The 21,704-nt window shown below is 48.8% G+C and overlaps 13 non-coding genes across 13 annotated transcripts; all 13 read left to right on the top strand.

Annotated features, from left to right (window-relative positions):
* Window positions 1-1,579: 1,579 nt before the first annotated feature.
* On the top strand, window positions 1,580-1,661 carry Trnas-aga (transfer RNA serine (anticodon AGA)). Its single transcript has one exon. It is a non-coding gene; the product is annotated as a tRNA-Ser (tRNA).
* Window positions 1,662-9,836: 8,175 nt separating this feature from the next.
* Window positions 9,837-9,918, top strand: Trnas-cga (transfer RNA serine (anticodon CGA)). The gene has a single exon. It is a non-coding gene; the product is annotated as a tRNA-Ser (tRNA).
* An 80-nt stretch (window positions 9,919-9,998) lies between these two features.
* Window positions 9,999-10,080, top strand: Trnas-cga (transfer RNA serine (anticodon CGA)). The gene has a single exon. It is a non-coding gene; the product is annotated as a tRNA-Ser (tRNA).
* A 75-nt stretch (window positions 10,081-10,155) lies between these two features.
* On the top strand, window positions 10,156-10,237 carry Trnas-cga (transfer RNA serine (anticodon CGA)). Its single transcript has one exon. It is a non-coding gene; the product is annotated as a tRNA-Ser (tRNA).
* Window positions 10,238-10,312: 75 nt separating this feature from the next.
* Window positions 10,313-10,394, top strand: Trnas-cga (transfer RNA serine (anticodon CGA)). Its single transcript has one exon. It is a non-coding gene; the product is annotated as a tRNA-Ser (tRNA).
* Window positions 10,395-10,475: 81 nt separating this feature from the next.
* Window positions 10,476-10,557, top strand: Trnas-cga (transfer RNA serine (anticodon CGA)). The gene has a single exon. It is a non-coding gene; the product is annotated as a tRNA-Ser (tRNA).
* A 77-nt stretch (window positions 10,558-10,634) lies between these two features.
* Trnas-cga (transfer RNA serine (anticodon CGA)) lies at window positions 10,635-10,716 on the top strand. The gene has a single exon. It is a non-coding gene; the product is annotated as a tRNA-Ser (tRNA).
* A 76-nt stretch (window positions 10,717-10,792) lies between these two features.
* On the top strand, window positions 10,793-10,874 carry Trnas-cga (transfer RNA serine (anticodon CGA)). Its single transcript has one exon. It is a non-coding gene; the product is annotated as a tRNA-Ser (tRNA).
* A 77-nt stretch (window positions 10,875-10,951) lies between these two features.
* On the top strand, window positions 10,952-11,033 carry Trnas-cga (transfer RNA serine (anticodon CGA)). The gene has a single exon. It is a non-coding gene; the product is annotated as a tRNA-Ser (tRNA).
* Window positions 11,034-11,108: 75 nt separating this feature from the next.
* Window positions 11,109-11,190, top strand: Trnas-cga (transfer RNA serine (anticodon CGA)). Its single transcript has one exon. It is a non-coding gene; the product is annotated as a tRNA-Ser (tRNA).
* A 75-nt stretch (window positions 11,191-11,265) lies between these two features.
* Trnap-cgg (transfer RNA proline (anticodon CGG)) lies at window positions 11,266-11,347 on the top strand. Its single transcript has one exon. It is a non-coding gene; the product is annotated as a tRNA-Pro (tRNA).
* Window positions 11,348-16,273: 4,926 nt separating this feature from the next.
* On the top strand, window positions 16,274-16,355 carry Trnas-cga (transfer RNA serine (anticodon CGA)). The gene has a single exon. It is a non-coding gene; the product is annotated as a tRNA-Ser (tRNA).
* A 4,939-nt stretch (window positions 16,356-21,294) lies between these two features.
* Trnas-cga (transfer RNA serine (anticodon CGA)) lies at window positions 21,295-21,376 on the top strand. Its single transcript has one exon. It is a non-coding gene; the product is annotated as a tRNA-Ser (tRNA).
* Window positions 21,377-21,704: the final 328 nt, after the last annotated feature.

Genomic DNA, 21,704 nt, shown 5'->3' on the forward strand with positions numbered 1-21,704 from the left:
TATAATCAACAACACCTTAAGTGAGAACGTTCCAGTGCTTTCAGGTATAAAACAAGGGTGCGCGTGCTCGTCTCTTCTTTTTGCACTTTATTTGGAACCCTTATGTTTAAAAATTCTAAGAAATGAAATGGTACATGGTTATTCCTATTAGACCAGTGAAGTGAAGATACTGGCATATGCAGATGACATCGCCATATTCTGCAGAGACAAGGAGAGCATTAAAGAAGCTGTTAAAGAAGCTACAGCATTCTGCAGTGCTACCGGAAGTGCCATTAGCTGGGATAAATCTCTTGGCATTTGGCACGGAAATTGGGGGGAAGCGCCAGAGGCGTATGCAAATATGCGATGGGCAAGTATTCCTCCTAGTTACTTGGGGGTGCCTCTTCAGCATTATAGAAATACTATAGAATACTGGGCAAGAGAGACAGACAGGCAGGAAGGACCAGTCTGAAAAATGGGGAGGGCATAACTCTTCTGTTTTAAGGCGCAACAGTCTGTAATGTATTTTTTTGTTGCAAAAGTGTTTTATGTAGTTCATGTGTTTAGCATGAGCAGAATTTGTTTTCAGAAATTACATAGAGTGTTTGCGACCTCTATATGGTATTCCACATGGGAACGCACCAGTCGGTCAAACTTGTTCTTTTCCGTGCGAAACAGAGGACTTGGTCTGTGTCATTTGTTTTTGAAACAAATTGTTTCAAGGTTTTTCTTTTTTGCGAGACCAAAGAGATATTTTCTTGCGTACTGTTATACACGTTACACTGTGTTATCATATTCCGGAATACATTGTGTCGTCAAACGCAGAGACACGGGGAACATTGAGCAGCTTTTGGCGCGAAATTGTCTCAGCTTATCAAGTACTGAAGCCGCGATTTTGCTTAGAATACCTGGGTAAAGTTGCGCGTAAACGATTACACAAAGATCTAGTCGATGTATTTTTGCCAATACCGTTTAACCACTAATTTATCAACTAGGACGAGAACGTGACGTTTTAAAACAAGTTCGGAAAATGCCAGTAAGAGCGTCATCAAAAACTTTTTTTTCCAACTGCACACAGGCACGCACCCTGTGAAACCGTGGCTTGAAAGTAAAGGTATCTTTGTTCTATGGGGATTGCACTGTTTGATATGCCAAAGACCGAAACGATAGAGCACATCTTTCTGGACTGTCACGATGCTGTTTTCCTGTGGGACATTCTTCAGCGGACAGTCAAGGAGTTGCCAGTATCACCCTTTGGTATCCGATTTTTGCCATGTGTAGATACAGAGGACGGCCATGTGACATGCTAATGCTGTTGTGCTAGCACAGTGTATGGAAACGAGGATGGCGGTCAGGAATGCGGATATAAACCCACGATCGGTAGTGCAAAACTTCATTGAACACTGCGTGTACATACGAGATGCTCTCAAAATCCAGAGACCCACCGGATTGGTTACCTGTTCTTGATAAGCTGGCTTCTCTGAGGCCATTTTAACTTCCCACTCCAGCCATGAAAATGCACACGTGTCTTTTATTATAATGGTAGCCTTGTCCGTATGAGTTGTGTGTTTCTAAGTGGCAAGCCGGTAATTAAAAAAAAGCAGTCGTGGCCGAGTGGTTAAGGCGATGGACTAGAAATCCATTGGGGTCTCCCCGCACAGGTTCGAATCCTGTCGGCTGCGTAGTAGTAGTTTTTTTTTTTCTGGAATGCCTTCGTGAAGGCGTGTAATTGTGGCGCAGAAGCGCTGGCGCACGTGTGCGCAGTCCTGGCCGAGTGGTTAAGGCGATGGATTCGACACTAAAACGGATAGGCGGGCTAGTTGGTTTGGCATCATAATGAAACTTTTGCGCACACAACACGAAACCACAACGAAGAAGTACACAAGGTCCTTGTGTACTTCTTCGTTGTGGTTTCGTGTTGTGTGCGCAAAAGTTTCATTATGATGGATTCGAAATCCATTGGGGTTCCCCGCACAGGTTCGAATCCTGTCGGCTGTGTAGTGGTAGCTTTTTTTTCTGGAATGCCTTCGTGAAGGCGTGTAATTGTGGCGCAGAAGCACTGTCGCACGTGTGTGCAGTCGTGGCCAGGGACATAGCCAGGGGGGGGGGGGGTTGGGGGGTTCAAACCCCCCCCCCCGAAATTTTTTCCGCCCCCCCCACCCCACTTACCCACCTTTTGTTCTCGTTGTTTCGCGCAGACATAATGCATGAAACCGGTGCTACTATCACAATTTCATTCCTGGGCGCTTCCGTTTGGGTTGGTATAATTTACAGCGAATCATGTCTGCATATGGAAAAAACTGTAACGGGGTTCGTCAAGGCTTTGAAACTCTGTGAACTTTTGGGCGAGAATTTGGCGGCCGCATTCTGAGCAACGAATGCGGCAGCCGCATTTTAGATGATGGCGAAAACGCTCGAGGCCCGTTTACTTAGATTTAGGTGCACGTTAAAGACTCCAGGTGGTCGAAATCTCCGGTATACATTTCCGCCGCTTCCCTTCAGCTAGGTGCCGGTTAGGCCGCGCTCGCGCGGGATCTTAGGCTACGTTCACACTTGGTCTCGAAGCTGTCGAAAGCGGCAAAATCTCGCAAAAATCCGCCCGCCTAGGCGGCAAAATAGGCAGAAAAACAGGCTGCGAGCCAAATCGGTCTCGGGCCGATTTTTTCGCCATGGCGAAGCAGAAACGCGGCGTAAAGTAGTTCTGTTTCACTGGAAGCTACACTAGCATGTAAACAACCGGTCGTAAAATTGAACATGGCACCAAAAGTGTAGGCTGTAATGCTGATCGACGCGATCAAGAACCAGCCCTTGCTCTACGACAAGAGTGGCACTAAAACGTACTGTCAGCAATACTCGCGATAGTATTCAACGTCGCGCGACCGGAGGTGCGGCAACGAAGCCTTGGCGTGACCCAACTTCTCGCGCTTAAGCCAGGCGAACCCACTACCGCCGTTTCCGAGGTGTCCGCGTCTTCCATTTATTGATTGTCCATTTCTAGAAAACAAGTAGGTAGAAGTATAAAAGCCATTTCTTCTTCCACTTCCATGGCAGACGCTAGTTAGGCAGATTCCTCGTTGGCGCTCCATAATTCTCCTCGCACGTGTACGGTATGTTGCAGAAGTCGCGGGGTGCTTTTCTCGTCGCGACGATAGATTGGGAGCGTAGGTCTCACGTAGGACGCGCAGGCTTTGGCGAGCCCCAACACAAGGGCCAGCCCGGGTTTTAGCTGTGGTGTTCCCGTTGCCCCTTTGGTGTCCTGGAGGCGCCGACAATACGAAAATGAAATGTTATTACAACTTGCAAATAAAAGCTATTAAAGAAATATTATCACGCCTAGGCACCAACCTGTGACTGAGCGCTACCACGCCCGTGTGAGGAGAATTACGGATCGCCAACGAGGAATTTACCGAAGGTCGCAGATGACACGCGAAGTTGCGTAAAATGATCACTTTTGATGACGGTACGTGGGTTAAGAATGAACATACCGCTCGAAATAATGCGATAATGAACGCCATCACGCCGACAAACGTACGCAGACGAGATGGATCTGGACGAAAACGGCAGCGGCGGCCGCGGCGGTAGCAAAACAAATGTGAACAACTTGGACAGGCGCGGAAAAAATTTTCCGGGCGCTTTGGCCTTTGCGCCCGGTTTGGCCTTTCCGCCCGCTTGCCGCTTCCCAAGTGTGAACGCAGGCTTAGTCTGCGCGAGAAACTTCTCTTGTTTGCGATTGCGCCCCTACGGAAGGCTGGTAATTACTGTTGTGTTCTTGAATCCCAAACCAGCAATTACGGAAGGCTGGTAGTTGCTGTTTTGTTGTGGAATCCCAAACCAGCAATGTACACACGAAGGGGTTGATGACAGCAATTAAATGCCACCGACTCGCAACAGAATGCACGAAACAGACAGCCGACAAGCATGAATTACTGCTGTGCGCAGTACAGCGTAAGTAAACTCTTGTTGCAGGCACTGACAGTTCTCGTCGGAGTTCACGCGTCCTGAGAAATTGATTATGTGCACTATGCACTGAACAAGACCAAAGTTCATTCCTGCATCACTAGTACACCAATCAGTCGAGATTCTGTGAGGTACAAGGCCGCTTCCTGTTTGCACCGGCGTAAGTGAAGTAGAAATGAGTTGCACGCACTACTTAAAATGCGTACACATGCCATATCTATGCTGTGTGGTGAAATATTCTGTACAATTCTGAATCTGTTGACGAAAAGGCAAATGACTGCTGCACGCTCGCACACAGTGGAAGACACAGCGGCCCATGCACTTGCCGCAGGAAATGCAACCCTCTTGTACGAGAGAGCAGGGCGACGAAAGCTTCGAAAAAAAAAGCCTTACGCGTTTTTGCGCGTATTTAAGTTTTCTAGCGCAAAGACGCAGCGAACAAGCTATTGCTATGGGAGTAGGTATAGCCTGGTCACACGTGCATTTTCACGCGTATAGCCGTCCTTGACTTGTGAAACGCACTTCGCCCCGACGAGGACGACGCCATCTACGCTTAACGGAAATTAACAATTAATGATGTCTTCCCCGATTGCATGGGTCATCTCAATGGTGCGTTTTCGAAGAGTGGTCCATTCAGTGGCGCGATGAGAGACCGTTGCTCCAAACGCCCACTGTACCTGTCCTACTTACTATATTTACTGAGCTTACTTTACTTTTTACTGAATTTCTTCACAAGCACACGCACACGCGAGGGGGGGGGGGGTGGTCTCATGTCTGTGACATACATGTATAGAGTCTGCTTAAACTACCGATATCTATTATCGATCACGTGACGTAGAGGACAGCGGAAGCTCGCCCCCCCCCCCCCCCCCGGTCGTGCCGGTGAACCCCCGCCCCCTGAAAAAAATTGCTGGCTACGCCCCTGGTCGTGGCCGAGGATTCTACTTCCGGCCACCGTTCGGTGTGGACGCGGAATGTCTTGCTCCTCAGGGGCGGTTACAGCGGCCCAGCATGGTCGCGGAAACAGGTTGAATGATATGACAACGCAGGAATATCAGATTATACCGCAGTTGCCTTCAGGTACGACCGTAACGACTACTGTTTTTTGCACGCTGATGTAAAAGCAAGGCCCTACCCAGTCGAGCACTTCCGAGATGATTTAGGCCGTCTGCAGCTCATGCCAGAAGTTGTGGCCCCCGGAGCCTACCAAATGAACCACGTCTGGGCGATAACATTCAAGGACGGAAAAGGCAAACAGAAGATTTTCTCAACCCCACCCTTCAGCGTTAAGGGGCATCGGCGTGTTGTGATAGACCCTTGCAACCAAGACATCAGCATGAAGCTGTACTGGCTTCTGCACACCACTCCGAACGAAGACGTGAGAACCGCCCTGGCGCCTTATGGCACCATTAGTGAGATATTGAGGGATAAGTGGCGTGTGGCAGGCTGCAATGACAAAGGGTCGCACACGCGTCTAGTGTCTCTGCGCCTGAAGGCTGGCTATACTGTGGAAGACCTGCCACATCAGCTCCGCGTCGGTGAAGACGATGCACTAGTGCACGTGCCAGGCAGACCGCCGCTCTGCCTCCGGTGCCACGGCATCGGTCACATACGGCGCGAGTGCCGAGTTCCACGCTGCGGGCTCTGTCGTCGTTACGGCCACGACGAGACCCAGTGCGTGCGTAGTTACGCTAACGTAACAGGGACTGGCAGAAGTGACACCGTGAACGAGCACCTCATGGACCAGGTCGACGCGGAGGAAACCACCAGTGGGGGCGGGGTTCCATCGAGTTCTGGCAGCCAGCCATCAACGGAACCCTCGTTTGAAAACGCTGGAGAAACGAAAGACAGTGAGGATGGTAAGGTCAACGACCTACAAAAACCAACAGAAGACGACAAAGCCGTTGGTAACACAAGTGCTCCTGCGACCGCGATGGATACCTATGCGGTCGAGCCTAACAAGGAAGAAGCCGACAAAGACGGAGGGAAAAGCGGCACTTCTGCTATCTCAAATAGACCGCGGGAAGGGACTTAAGACGTAGGCAACAGTGACGAAGCCTCTGCTGGTGAGCCACTCCCGAAGACGGCAGTCGTCAGAAGAAGTTCGTTTAAAGTGAAACCCAACGTGCCGCCAGACAAAAGAGTGGCACCGACAGTGCCTCCACGTTAGCGGGGATGCTGTCCGGAATACGACTTAGAGGCTGAACAACGGACGGACAAGCAGCGAGTGTCGCCAATGTGTGACGCTAAGAAAGACGCTTTGACCTCGCCTCAAACAGCGAGGCCACTTGTAGGGCGGCGAGAGACTGTAAGTCCTAGTCCGGGAATCATGAATCAATCGCAGTGCGGTCGGCTTGAATCATCGCTTTCAGTGTTTTCTAGATCAGCATCAGCGTTTCGGATAGGTACGCTTAACGTAAGAGGGTTGACGGAAAGAAAGCGACAAGTCCAGTTAAAACGGCTGTTAACTGAAAATGACGTTGACATCTTAGCGTTACAAGAATAAAAAATTGAGAGCGAGGAGCAGGCTGACCGCATGGTTGATAATTATAAAGCAAACATTAATGTCTGCGTATGTCATGCCGTTGGAATGTCTGGGGGATGTCATCTTTTTAAAAAAGTCTGTTGGTATTATTGAAGAAAGTGTCATAACTTCACAAGACGGCAAATTAGCACTTTGTGATTTTTCTTTGCATGGTAAAAAATGACGCATTATTTGCGTATACGCACCTAATACCTTCTCTGCCAGAAAATGCTTTTTTGATTACGTAGGTACTTTCTTAAAGTGTTATAGAATTGTAGTGTTACTAGGTGACTTTAACTGCGTATGCATGCCCGAAGACACGGTTAATAACAACCCCGTTCGTGATAAAAGTGCACTACAGCTTCGCGCTTTAACAGAAACCTGTGAGCTTGTAGACGTTGGGGATGTTCTTCGTGGGAATCATGTGCAGTTTACGCACTTTGAGCTTCAAAGCCACGCTAGATTAGACCGTGCGTATATTTCCGGTAGTACTTTGGCATTGTGTAGCAACTACATAGTTAAACACGTAAGCTTCAGTGACCATAGTCTTGTAATGTTCCAAATAGGAAATAAAAGAAAAACAAGTGCATTTAATTGGGGTCTATGGAAATTAAATGAAAACATTTTGAAGACGAAACGTTTGTTAAATTGGTGGGTCAAAAGTGTAAAGAGGCTATGCTTATTGATACAAAAAGTTTTAGCGCGGTTTGGGAGAATTTTAAAAGTGAAGTTAAAATGTGTGCAATTGAGAGGTCAAGCGTCATACGATACAAAGAAAGACAAAAAGAAAACGAGCTACAAGTCACACTTGATTATCTTTAAATGCAGATAGCACAATACCCGGATTGTTTAGAAAAAAATTAAAGAAGTGAAAAGACAGATGGAACGCATTGCGGAGGAAAGATATAAAGGCGCCGTGGTAAGGGCACGTGCGGAAAGGTTCTTGGTGGGCGAAGCACCCACCAAACGCGCGCTCGCTGAAGAAAAGAGGTATGCCACACGAAACCAGATTAAAGAAATACGATATCAGGGCATGGTTTCGTCAGACCAGAAGGTTATCGAAATGGCTTTTGTTGAACGGTATCGAAGCTTGTTGGGCAGCGAAGTTGAAGTGCAAGATCCGTTTGTAAAAGAGTTTCTGGCACTTGTGCCCAAACTGGATGAGGACGTTAAAAGCGATCTTGAAAGACCCATCGCAATAAAGGAAGTTCAGCAAGCGATTGATGACCTTAGTAACGGCAAGACACCTGGACCATATGGCATCGGGGCAGCCTTTTATAAGTTTTTCAAGGCAGGAATGTCAGAAATGCTTCATCGTACTATAACAGAGGCCTATGACGTTAAACAAATGCCGATATCTTTTAAGAAAAGCCATATTATACTTATACCGAAAACTGAAGACCCTGAGAGATTGCAGTCGGTGGAAAATTACAGGCCCATAACTCTGACAAATGTCGACTATAAAGTGTCTATGAAGGTCATTGCAACAAGACTTCAAACAGTAATAACCGGTATTGTTGGTGCTCACCAAACGTACGGAATAAGAGGAAGAAGCATATTTAACAATATTCATACTGCAAGAACAGTTAGAGGGCTGTGAAGCGTCAGGTGGCCGCATAGCCATGATTCAACTAGACTTCGAAAAAGCATTTGACAGAGTGTGTCACAGTATACTTTTTGCACTACTGGATTACGTCAATGTAGGCGCTGTAATAAGCGACGGTGTGAAAACGGCATATGATAATTGTCAGGCTAAACCAGTAATTAACAAAAAAACTCGGCGAAGACATAGCCGTACGTTCTAGTGTCCGTCAAGGATGCCCCGCCTCAGCCTTATTGTTTGCTATTTATTTAGAGCCATTTTGTTTAAAAGTGTTGAACAATAATAAAATAGCCGGATATCAGTTTTTATCGCATGAAATAAAGGTTTTGGCATATGCAGATGACATCGCGATTTTTTGTAAAAATAAAGAGAGCATAAAAGAGGCGGTCAGTGACGCAAGGGCCTTCTGTAGACTCACTGGAAGCGCCATTAGTTGGCAAAAGTGTCTAGGATTTTGGCACGGGGCTTGGGATTCCAGACCAGAGCAAATTGAGGGGATCAACTTTAACACTTCTCCGTCCGAGCACCTTGGCATCCCATTAGGGTGTTATAACGAAAATGCCGAACAGTGGACTGACCAAATAGAACACATTAAGACACAAAAAACAAAATGGGGTGGATGCGACCTGTAGATATTTTCGCGCGCAACGGTTTGCAATGTGTTTCTAGTGGCCAAAATTCTTTATATGCTACAAGTGCTATGCATGTCAAGAGTGTGCGTGCAAAAGGTTCACCGAGTGTTTGCTATCTTTATCTGGAGATCCACTCGGGAGCGGACCGGCAGGATAAATCTGTTTCATTCTGTTAAGAAGGGCGGGCTTGGCCTTTCGCACTTGTTCCTTAAGCAGATTGTTTCGCGATATTTTTTCTTGCGTGATCAAAGTGAAGGTTTTCTACGTACGGTCATGCAAGTGCGCCTGCGGGATGCGCTGCCGGAGTACATTGCATTCGTCCTTTCACGCACCGCATGTAGCGGCGAAAAGATTCTTGAAAGAAGTTGTTCATACTGTTCGCTTTCTTAAAGTGCATATTTCTTTCCATTATTTGTCATTAGTGACCAAAAAACAATTGTATAAGGATTCAGTTGACGTGTTATGCCCTGTACCTTTGTATCGGGCAGAGTATGCATTACGACCCGAACGGATGTACTGAAACGTGTAAAGAAAATGCCTATCAGAGCATCAACTAAAACATTTTTCTTTCTGCTGCACAGTGGCACGCACTCTGTTAAATACCTTTTTCTTTTAACCATGGTTTATCTACCTTGGGGTGTAAATTGTATCATATGCAATAGGCCAGAAACAATTGAACACATTTGCTTAGATTTCTCGGATTCAATTTTCTTGTGGGACATCTTACAGAGGACTTTTAAAAATGATTTCCCACTCACGCCTTTCGGAATTCGGTTCTTGCATTTTGAACAAACAGGGGACGTGCCATGTGATATGATGATGCTGGTTACAATGCATAGTGTCTGGAAAACAAGAATGGATATTAGACACGAACATGTTGATCCCAAGCCATCAAAGACATATTTTGCTGAGAGTATTCGATAAGTTAGAGATGTGTTCAACGCAATTAACGAGCCACCTGAATGGCTGCCTATGATTCAAAAATTATTGGAGATTAAGCCTTACTAACCAAGCTACACCGGACGTGCTGTCAGTCCCGTTTTTAGTATACGTGTGAAGATTTGTCTCGTTATGTTGAATTCAGAGATGTGAATTCTTGTGTGACGTGTAATTGACGAAATCCGGAAACAAAGAAAAAAAAGCAGTCGTTGCCGAGTGGTTAAGGCGATGGACTCGAAATCCAGTGGGGTCTCCCCGCACAGGTTCGAATCCTGTCGGCTGCGCAGTAGTAGTAGTTTTTTCTTTCTGGAATGCCTTCGTGAAGGCGTGTAATTGTGGCGCAGAAGCGCTGTCGCACGTGTGCGCAGTCGTGGCCGAGTGGTTAAGGCGATGGATTCGAAATCCATTGGGGTCTCCCCGCACAGGTTCGAATCCTGTCGGCTGCGTAGTAGTAGTTTTTTTTCTGGAATGCCTTCGTGAAGGCGTGTAATTGTGGCGCAGAAGCGCTGTCGCACGTGTGCGCAGTCGTGGCCGAGTGGTTAAGGCGATTGACTCGAACTCCATTGGGGTCTCCCCGCACAGGTTCGAATCCTGTCGGCTGCGTAGTAGTAGTTTTTTTTCTGGAATGCCTTCGTGAAGGCGTGTAATTGTGGCGCAGAAGCGCTGTCGCACGTGTGCGCAGTCGTGGCCGAGTGGTTAAGGCGATGGATTCGAAATCCATTGGGGTCTCCCCGCACACGTTCGAATCCTGTCGGCTGCGTAGTAGTAGTTTTTTTTTTTTTTCTGGAATGCCTTCGTGAAGGCATGTAATTGTGGCGCAGAAGCGCTGTCGCACGTGTGCGCAGTCGTGGCCGAGTGGTTAAGGCGATGGACTCGAACTACATTGGGGTCTCCCCGCACAGGTTCGAATCCTGTCGGCTGCGTAGTAGTAGTTTTTTTTTTCTGGAATGCCTTCGTGAAGGCGTGTAATTGTGGCGCAGAAGCGCTGTCGCACGTGTGCGCAGTCGTGGCCGAGTGGTTAAGGCGATGGATTCGAAATCCATTGGGGCCTCCCCGCGCAGGTTCGAATCCTGTCGGCTGCGTAGTAGTAGTTTTTTTTTCTGGAATGCCTTCGTGAAGGCGTGTAATTGTGGCGCAGAAGCGCTGTCGCACGTGTGCGCAGTCGTGGCCGAGTGGTTAAGGCGATTGACTCGAACTCCATTGGGGTCTCCCCGCACAGGTTCGAATCCTGTCGGCTGCGTAGTAGTAGTTTTTTTTTTCTGGAATGCCTTCGTGAAGGCGTGTAATTGTGGCGCAGAAGCGCTGTCGCACGTGTGCGCAGTCGTGGCCGAGTGGTTAAGGCGATGGATTCGAAATCCATTGGGGCCTCCCCGCGCAGGTTCGAATCCTGTCGGCTGCGTAGTAGTAGTTTTTTTTCTGGAATGCCTTCGTGAAGGCATGTAATTGTGGCGCAGAAGCGCTGTCGCACGTGTGCGCAGTCGTGGCCGAGTGGTTAAGGCGATGGATTCGAAATCCATTGGGGCCTCCCCGCGCAGGTTCGAATCCTGTCGGCTGCGTAGTAGTAGTTTTTTTTCTGGAATGCCTTCGTGAAGGCATGTAATTGTGGCGCAGAAGCGCTGTCGCACGTGTGCGCAGTCGTGGCCGAGTGGTTAAGGCGATGGATTCGGAATCCATTGGGGCCTCCCCGCGCAGGTTCGAATCCTGTCGGCTGCGTAGTAGTAGTTTTTTTTTTCTGGAATGCCTTCGTGAAGGCATGTAATTGTGGCGCAGAAGCGCTGTCGCACGTGTGCGCAGTCGTGGCCGACCATTCTGCTTCCGGCCACCGAGCGTGACGGTTCGCGGGATCATGGCCTCTTCAAGGGCAGCGACAGCGGTCACTTTTGGCCGCGGTAACAGGACTAACGACGATAAGGAATACCCGTTTATTTTGCCTCAATTTCCAAAAGGACGAGTGGCGATAAACACCCTGTTTTTGCACGGGGATGTGCGTGCGAGACCCTACAAGGTCGAGGATTTAAGGACGCCCTGCTGCCGACAGGCTTGCTACCAGAGGTGGTGTGCATAGGGGCGTACCAGATAAACCACGTCTGGGCGGTGACCCTCACGGATGCAACCCCCACGAAACGGCTGATAGCCCACAAGGAACTGCAGGTGAAGGGACGACGGTGCGTCATCGTCGACCCACAGGACCAGCAGGTGAAGCTTAGGCTTCACTGGCTACTGTACGTAGTGGCAGACGAGGACATCCGGACTGCATTCGGGGCTTTCGGCAAGGTGGAGGAGGTAAGCCGGGAGAGGTGGCGCGTCCAAAGCATGGGGGACAAGACGTCAACCACCAGGACCGTGCTGCTCAAGCTGAAGAGCGGCGTCAAAGTGGAGGACCTTCCTCATCAGGTCCGCGTCGGCGGAGAGTTGGCCTTGGTTGTTGTTCCCGGCCGGCCCATGCAGTGCTTGCGGTGCCAGGGCACGGGACACGTCCGCCGGGAATGTAAAGTCCCCCGCTGTTCACGTTGCAGACGTTTCGGCCACGAGGACGCGGACTGCGTGAAATCATACGCCGCCATGACGGGCCCGGCTGCGACTGACGTTGCGGCAGAGCACGTCATGGACGTGGTGGAGGCGGAGGACGCTGCCAAAGGAGCCGGAGACCCGGTGCCACTGGTGACGAGCGGTGCTTCGTTGACCGGGAACGCAGACGGCAAGGTGGCTGAGGCTGCTGCGATGCCGAGTGCGTCGGCACAAGTCGCGACTACAGAAGATCAGGCGACTGGGGGCGTTAGTGGAGATGCACCCATCGACGACACGAAGGCAATGCAACAAGACGAGGCCGTCAACGACGACGACCGGACGACGACTCCCGCTCCAGTCAAACGCACCCACGACGAGACAAAGGACCGAGATGAGGGTGCAACGAGCTCCAACGAGGGACCGCCGACAAAGACGCCTCTTGGGAGGCGATTAGGCTTCAAGCCAAAGCCCAACATCCCGCCGGAGAGAACGCCTGGCGACAAAGCGCCTCGCCCGAACAACGCCGGCAAGCCGGAAGGTTCCGGAGACGGCTAGCCGAGGGCTAGTCGTGAAAGGTAAGCACCATGCTCCGGGCCTACTTCATTCTTTAGTACAGCATGGCACCTGACCCGTCTCTCAGTATTGCCACACTAAACGTGCGAGGCTTGGCGGCTAGCCGTAGTCAAAGTCAAGTCCTACGGTTGGTCACTGACCACGACATAGATGTTTTAGCTGTCCAGGAGACCAAGGTAGACGGGGAGGAGGAGACCGGGAGCATGGTGCGGCGTTTCACGACTATAGATATTATGCGGTCGTGAGCCACGCGGTAGGGACGTCCGCCGGATGCGTCCTGTTTGTTAAGAAGTTGCCAGACCTTGTAGTACAAAGTGTGTTTTCATGTCAATCCGGAAGGATTGTATTTTGCGGTTTTGTTTTTTGTGAAGTTCAATTTTGAGTTATATGCATATATGCGCCAAATGTTGTAGAAGAGCGTGCTTTATTTTTTTCGAATCTTTTTGAGTACATTAGCTGTGATAAGTGCATGATTTTGTTGGGGGATTTCAACTGTGTTTTGAGGGCTCGGGATCGATCCAATAATGCCGGTATTCGAGATAAAAGCAGTCACATACTTTCTAAGTTGATTAGTGATAGTGAACTAGTCGATGTATGTGACTGTCTGGAGGGGGAGCGGGATGTGATGTATACACGATTTCAAGGCAGTAGTCATGCGCGGTTAGACCGCTTGTACATGTCACAAGACATGATTCCAATGTGCCACAGTTATTCTGTCGCACCTGTGTCGTTCTCAGATCACTGCTTGGTGAAGTGTCACATAGGTATGAAGAAGGAATCATCTTTTAACTGGGAACTATGGAAAATGAATGCCTTACTACTAAAAGACGAGCCATTTGTAGAGGCATTACATGAGGCCGTTATGGAAGTATGCGATGAAAGTACTGAAACCATAGCTGAGAAATGGGAATGGTTCAAAGAAAAGGTAAAAATGAAAGCAATAGAAAGGTCGAGCTGCTTAAAGTTTGAGAGGGAAATGAAAGAACGAGACTTACGAAAGATGCTTAATCAGCTGATAGCGCTGGAGTGCGAAGAGCCAGGGGCGTATAAGCAAGATATGCGAACCATCAAAGAAAAAATCGAACAGTTGGACAAAGAACGCTATCAAGGTGCGATTGTGCGAGCAAGAGCAAACGCATTAGTAGCGGGAGAGACGCCCACCAAAAGGGCACTAGGACTTGAAAAAGCTCATGGTCGACGTAATCATGTCGATAAGATCTCGTGGAATGGCACGCTCGTCGACGATAATAAGAGCATAGGCCGAGCGTTTTTAGAGTATTACTAGTCACTGTTTGCATATCAAGAAGCCAATGTAGATGAGTTCAAAAGGGTCTTTCTCGGTCGCATGCCGCGATTGAGTGACGACACGAAGGACCGATTAGAAGGGACTATAAGAGAACACGAAGTCGAAAAAGCAATAAATGATTTGAACAATGGCAAATCACCCGGACCTGACGGTCTGAGCGCGTGTTTTTATAAAGCCTTCAAGAAAGAACTGTCGCCCCTGCTAACAGACCTGTTTAACGCCGCGTATGTAAACAAAGCTTTGCCGCCTTCTTTTGGTAAAGCGCATACCATCTTGATACCTAAGAGTGACAAAGCGGAGAAACTTAGGCTCGTGACATCTTATAGGCCGATATCTTTAACCAATGTCGACTATAAGATTTTCATGAAGGTTTTGGCAGCCAGACTTCAAAGCGTCATCAAAGAAATCGTCGCAGACCACCAAACGTGCGGGATCAAGGGGAGGTCAATTTTTTCGAATATTCACACGATGCGGTGCGTGCTCGAGTGCTGTGACATCACTTACGATGGCGTCGCACTGCTCCAGCTTGACCTAGAGAAAGCGTTTGACTGTGTGTCTCATGATATTTTGTTTGCCATTCTGGATCACGTTAATGTAGGTGCCATCATCACTGAGGGAGTGGAATTGGCGTATCAGAACTGCACAACACGCTTAATTGTGAATAAATCATTGGGGCCCCCATTAACGTCATGCGTTCTGTGCGTCAAGGCTGCCCCCTCAGTCCTCTTTTGTTTGCAGTTTACATTGAAACGATGTGTTTGGCGATAACTGAGAACGATCAAATACGCGGTTATAGCTTGGCAGCCACAGAAGTCAAGCTCCTAGCATATGCCGATGACATCGCCGTGTGTTGTACAAACAGAGAAAGCGTAACGGAAACAACACGCGTGGTGAAACAGTTTTGTGATGTAACGGGCAGTAAAGTGAACTGGGGTAAGTCCCTCGGTTTGTGGCACGGAGAGTGGTCCTCGGCCCCGGACAACTTTGCGAATGTGAGCTGGGTGAAAACCCCTACCAAGTATCTCGGTGTTCCCTTGGATAGCTACAAACAGAGCGAGGAATACTGGACGAACCAAATAAAAGAAACAAGAGAAAAAGCAGACAGGTGGAAAGGCATCAACCTGTCCATTTTCGCAAGGGCAACTGTATGTAATTTGTTTTTCATTACGAAGTTGTGGTACGTCATGCAGACGTTGTTTTGTTCAAGAGTAAATGTGCAAAGATTGCACAGAGTGTTCGCCGTTTTTATCTGGGACTCTAACTGGGAAAGATGTAGCCGAACAAATCTGTTTAGGCGGGTGAATGAAGGTGGCCTGGGCTTGGCGCATCTTTTTGTACGACAGCTTGTCAATAGATTTTTGTTTTTTCGAGATGTGCGTGATCCTTTTCTCCGCACGGTATTACAGCTCAGATTAAGAGCTGCACTGCCGGCACTCATTGTGAGTACAAATAGTATGCCAGGAACGATTCGCGGCTATCTTAAAGAAGTAGTCGACAGTGTGCGCTTTCTTTCTGTGCGTTTTTCGTTCGAGTATTTATCTGCTGTGAAAAGAAAGACATTATATAACGATGTATGCGATATTATATTTCCAGTGCCATTGTACAGAGCGATATACAGTGGAGGACCAGGACAGGATGTCCTTACACGGGTGAAAAGAATGGAGGTGCCTACTGGGGCAAAAACATTCTTTTTTAGGCTACACACAGGAACACTGTCAGTGAAGACATTCATGGAAGAACGCGGCTTCCTTGTACCATGGGGCCCACACTGCTTGATTTGCAAGCAACCTGAAACTGTAGATCATGTGTTCTTGCATTGCTGGGAAGGGGTCTACTTCTGGGACGTCCTAAAACGGACAATCAAGAAGGAGTTTCCGTTGAATCCGCACGGGATCAGGTACCTAGCGATAAAGAATGAGGACGGGGTACCATACGATTTAATCATGCTCCATGGCCTCCACTGTTTATGGCGGGCACGGATGGCTGGGTACCATTGCGACCCAGACGCTAGGCCGGCTCGTATTTATTTTCGAGACAGTATGTCTCGGTTTATTGAAATAAAGAAAACACAAGAATGTGTACCCGATTGGCTGTCGAGGATAGAACCTCTGACAGCATTAAAAGAATTTTAATTCGACAACGCCAGTCCACGTTGGACTGATGGCTTTCATGTTTTCCAATATGTTTTGTAGTTGTGCTTTTTTGAGATTTTGTTCTGTACATTGTCAAAGGCCGGCAATAAATAAAAAAAAGCAGTCGTGGCCGAGTGGTTAAGGCGATGGATTCGAAATCCATTGGGGTCTCCCCGCACAGGTTCGAATCCTGTCGGCTGCGTAGTAGTAGTTTTTTTTCTGGAATGCCTTCGTGAAGGCGTGTAATTGTGGCGCAGAAGCGCTGTCGCACGTGTGCGCAGTCGTGGCCCGGCAGCCGAACTGAACGGTCAGCAGAGTCATGGGCTCCAATGGAGCGGCGACAGCGGCCCTAGTTGGCCGCGGAAACAGGGTGAACTGCGAAGACGACACAGGCTATCAGATTATTTTGCCTCCCCTGCCAAAAGGACGGTGGTGTTGAACACCGTATTTTTGCACGGTGACGTGCGAGCCAGGCCTTACAGAGCTGAGGATTTTCGGGACGCTCTCGGCCCAACAGGACTGCTGCCGGAGGTGCTTGCGCTTGGGGCTTACCAGATCAACCACGTCTGGGCGGTGACCATGAACAACGCCGACGCCACGAAACGGCTGCTGGACGTCAAGGAGCTCAAGGTAAAGGGGCGGCGCTGCATCGTGGTTGACCCCCAAGACCAGCAGGTACGGCTGCGTCTTCATTGGCTAATACATGGTGTGGCTGATGAAGATGTAAGAACGGCGCTGGCGGCCTTTGGAAAGGTCGTTCAGGTCACCCGAGAGCGATGGTGGGTACAAGGAATCAGCGACAAGGGGACGACTACCCGCTCCGTGTTGCTCAAGCTCAAGAGCGGCGTGATGCTGGAAGACCTCCCACACCAAATCAGGGTCGCAGGTGAACTGGCACTTGTTGTCGTGCCTGGCCGCCCAATTCAGTGCTTGCGCTGCCAAGGCTCTGGTCATGTACGTCGGGAGTGTAAGGTCCCTCGGTGCTCGCAATGCCGCAGGTTTGGTCACTCGGAAGATCAGTGCATACGCACGTACGCTTCTGCGACTGGGCCGGCCGAGGGTGACGACGCCGCGCAGTTGGTGATGGATGTGGCCGAGGCCGAGGACGCGGCAAAAGGGGCAGGAGACCAGGCAACCCCAAGTGCGGCAGCCTGTTCGCTTGCACCGGCTGCCGAGGCGGTGGAACCAGTGGACAACAAGGCTACCGATGGAGGGGCAGAAGATACAACGGACAAGACTACGGAAGAAAGCACAATCAACTCAGCGGAAGCATGTGTGCCAATGCAGACAGTGGAAGACCCGTCGGAAAAGAACGACGCAACGGGCAGCAACGTCGGAGCCTCTGTCAAACGTCCTCTTGAACAGCCTGCAGGCAGCAACGCAGCGAACCAAGGGAGTAGCGAGGACGGGCCGCCTTCGAAGACATCTGTGGGCAGGCGCAGCAGCTTCAAGCCACGTCCCAACATTAATACACCGGAAAAAAAGACTGACAACAAGCCACCACCGCTCTCCAGTGGCACCGGTCCACCGGGTGGACCTGGGGGCGTCTAGCGGAGAGCTAGACGCTAAAGGTAAGCACCATGCTCCGGGCCCAATCTCATTTCACTAGACAGCCATGGCTACCAACCCGACGCTTAGATTGGCGACGCTAAACGTTCGAGGTCTGGCCGCCAAGCGAAAGCAGAGCCAAGTGTTCAGGCTCCTGGTGGACCATGAACTTGACGTGTTAGCAGTGCAAGAGACAAAAGTGGATGGTGACGAGGAGACACGGAGCATGGTGCAGCGGTTTACGTCGCGCTATTACGCGATAGTGAGCCACGCCATAGGGACGTCGGCGGGTTGCGTATTGTTTGTCAAGAAATTATCGGGTCTCGCGGTGCAACGTATTTTTTTCATGTTCATCCGGTCGGTTAGTTTCGTGCGATTTTGTATTGAGGGGACTTGAATGGCGTGTGGTGTGTATTTATGCGCCAAATGTGTCAGAAGATCGGTCGCTTTTTTTCTCAAAGTTAAATGAGCACATGTCTTCTGATAAGCATATGGTACTGTTAGGTGATTTTAATTGTGTTCTCAATGCCAGAGATAGGTCAAATCGAGGCCTAAAGAGCGATAAAGGTCGGGACATTTTGGCCGAGATAATTACTGAATATTGGAGGACGTGGCTGACTGCATGATGGGGACGCGAGATGTGCTTTTCACGCACTTTCAGGGAAACAGCCATGCGCGTTTAGATCGCATTTACGTGTCGCTTGCAGCAATACCGATGTGCAACAGTTACAATGTCTGTCCTATTTCCTTCACCGATCATTGTCTAGTTAAATGTGACATAGGAAGAAAGACAAAAGGTTGCAGATTCTCTTGGTAACTGTGGAAAATGAATTCGAAACTGACAGCTGATGAAAGTTTCGTAACAGAGGTGTTGGAGTGCATCGCAGAAACTCTTCTGAACGGAAAAGGTAAATTTGCAGAACGATGGGAAGAGTTTAAACAGCGGATTAAAATGAAAGCCATCGATCGTACCGTCACACTAAATTATGAAGCAAAAAAGAAAGAAAAAGAACTAAGAACAACCTTCGAAAAGTTAACAGAACTGGAGTGCCAAGAGCCGGGAGCATTCAAAAGTGATATACGGAATATCAAACAGCAACTTGAACTGCATGACGAGGAGCGTTATCGCGGCGCGATTGTTCGTGCTAGAGCCGAGTCCTTTGCTGTGGGGGAGACACCCACAAAAAGGGCGCTTGGACTGGAAAAGGCGCACGCACGACGCAATCAGATTGACGTGATCGAAGCGGGCGGTCACGAAGTTACAGGTACCGATAGCATAGCACGTGTGTTCTTTCAGCACTATGAGAATCTATTTGCACATAGGCAGGTAGACCTGGAACGCTTTAAAACGAAGTTTTTAGCACGCATGCCCCAACTGAGTGATGAAACGAAAGCTGCATTAGAAGCACCGATAACTGTTTTTGAAGTGGAACGCGCGATTGATAACTTGAATCCCGGCAAATCGCCTGGCCCTGATGGGCTTTGCGCTGCGTGGTACAAGCGATTTAAAAAGGAATTGTCAGAAGTGCTCGTAGCAGTTTTCAACGAAGCGTACGAAGGAAAGGTATTACCACCGTCGTTCAGTGAATCCCACACGGTGCTGATTCCGAAGTCAGAGGATTAGGACAAGCTGAAGCAAGTAACATCATATAGACCAATAGCACTCACAAATGTGGACTACAAGGTTTTAATGAAAGTTCTAGCTGCCAGACTTCAGACAGTTATTAAAGACATAGTCGGTCCGCACCAAACATGTGGAATTAAGGGTCGCACTATAGCTACGAATGTTCACAAGATGCGGCCCGTTCTAGAGTGTTGTGATTCCCTGGAAGCATGTGTGGCCGTACTCCAGTTGGACCTGGAGAAGGCATTTGATTGTGCAGCGCATGTTATTTTGTTTACCATATTAGAACACATTAATGTCGGGTCCATCATCATGGACGGTGTAGCTCTGGCGTATCAGAATTGCTCTACCAGACTAATTATTAACAAGGCATTGGGGGCCCCCATAAAAATCCAGCGTTTCGTTCGCCAGGGCTGCCCCATCAGTCCACTTTTGTTCTGCATTTACATTGAAACGTTATGTCTGTCAATACTTGAAAATAATGCTATTAACGGTTTTCGTTTACATTCGTCAGAGGTGAAATTGCTTGCGTATGCCGATGATGTTGCAGTGTGTTGTATCGATTATGAAAGCATCGAAGAGTCCATTAGAGCTGTCAAAGTTTTCAGCGACGTTACAGGAAGTCGGGTAAACTGGGGAAAGTGCCTGGGATCTTGGCACGGAGTTTGCCCGTCGACGCCGGACATTTTTGCCAACGTCGTGTGGCAGAGGATGCCTGTGAAGTACCTCGGTGTGCCACTTGAGTACTACAAAAATAATGACTACTGGCAGCAACAAGCAGACCTCTTACGTGAAAAGGCGAATGCTTGGAGGGCTAATTATCTCTCCATGTTTGCGAGGGCTACCGTGTGTAACATGTTTTTTGTGGCTAAATTATGGTATGTGATGCAAGTTATGTACTGCTCTAGGGTAAATGTGCAAAAATTGCATAGGGTTTTTGCGATCTTTGTGTGGGGATCTACCTGGGAAAGGTGCAGTCGCACAAGCTTGTTCAGGAGAGTAAAGTGTGGGGGGCTTGGACTGGCACATCTCTTTATCAAACAGTTAGTGAACCGGTTTTTCTTTTATCGCGAGGTAAGCGACCCATTCCTGCAAACGGTGTGCCAGGCAAGGTTAGGGCGACTGTTACCCGACTATGTTATTAGCACCCATGTCATGTCGGGTACGGTGCAGGGTTACTTTCGGGAAGTAGTGTCAAGTGTGCGATTTCTGTGCGTTCGGTTTTCCAATAATTATTTGTATTCTGTTACAAAGAGAAAATTGTATAAAGACATCTGTGACATAGTTTTGCCAATTCCCTTGTACAGAGCCATATACAGTGCAGGCCAGGGTCAGAATGTCCTGAAAGAGTTAAAAGAATGCAAGTAGCGCCAAGTGTGAAATCATTCTTTTTCAAACTGCATACCGGGACGCTACCAGTGAGAACTTTCCTGGAGGAGCGTGGGTTTTATATGCCCTGGGGTTCTCACTGTTTTATTTGCAAACAACCGGAAACCATCGATCACGTTTTTCTTCACTGTTGGGAGGGGGTCTTTTTTTGGGATGTGTTGCAGCGGACAATGAAAAAAGAATTCCCGCTAGATACGCACGGCATCAGGTACCTTGCAATAGACAACGAAGAAGTACCTTTTGATCTGATTATGTTGACTGGCCTGCACAGTATATGGCGCTCACGAATGGCTGGCTTCTACTGTGAACCAGATAGAATACCGGCAAGGCTGTACTTTCGAGAGAGCATGGCTCGTTTAATAGAAGTAGAAAAAACAAAAGAATGTGTTTCCCCCTGGATTGCCAGTGTGGAACCCTTGGTTACACTAAAAGAATTTTAATTGACATCGCCAGTCACCACGTGACTGACAGCATTATGTGCACAACAATAACAACCTTTATTGTAACCTTGTTTTGACGTCTCATTTGTATGTGTGCTACGTGTTTTGTTGTTGAAAAACCGGCAATAAAGAAAAAAAAAGCTGTCGTGGCCGAGTGGTTAAGGCGATGGATTCGAAATCCATTGGGGTCTCCCCGCACAGGTTCGAATCCTGTCGGCTGCGTAGTAGTAGTTTTTTTTTCTGGAATGCCTTCGTGAAGGCGTGTAATTGTGGCGCAGAAGCGCTGTCGCACGTGTGCGCAGTCGTGGCCGAGTGGTTGGATACTGTAAACGTGCCGCGAGTGTCCAGTGACCTCGGCTCGTTGGTCTGATGCCACTTCCGGCCACCGTTTTGTACGGTCGTAGGTAACATGGGCTCCGAAGCAGCGGATCCATTGGGGGTCTGCCCGCACAGGTTCGAATCCTGTCGGCTGCGTAGTAGTAGTTTTTTTTTCTGGAATGCCTTCGTGAAGGCGTGTAATTGTGGCGCAGAAGCGCTGTCGCACGTGTGC

Source organism: Dermacentor silvarum, chromosome 1 (assembly GCF_013339745.2).
Source record: "Dermacentor silvarum isolate Dsil-2018 chromosome 1, BIME_Dsil_1.4, whole genome shotgun sequence".
NCBI classification, from domain to species: domain Eukaryota; kingdom Metazoa; phylum Arthropoda; class Arachnida; order Ixodida; family Ixodidae; genus Dermacentor; species Dermacentor silvarum.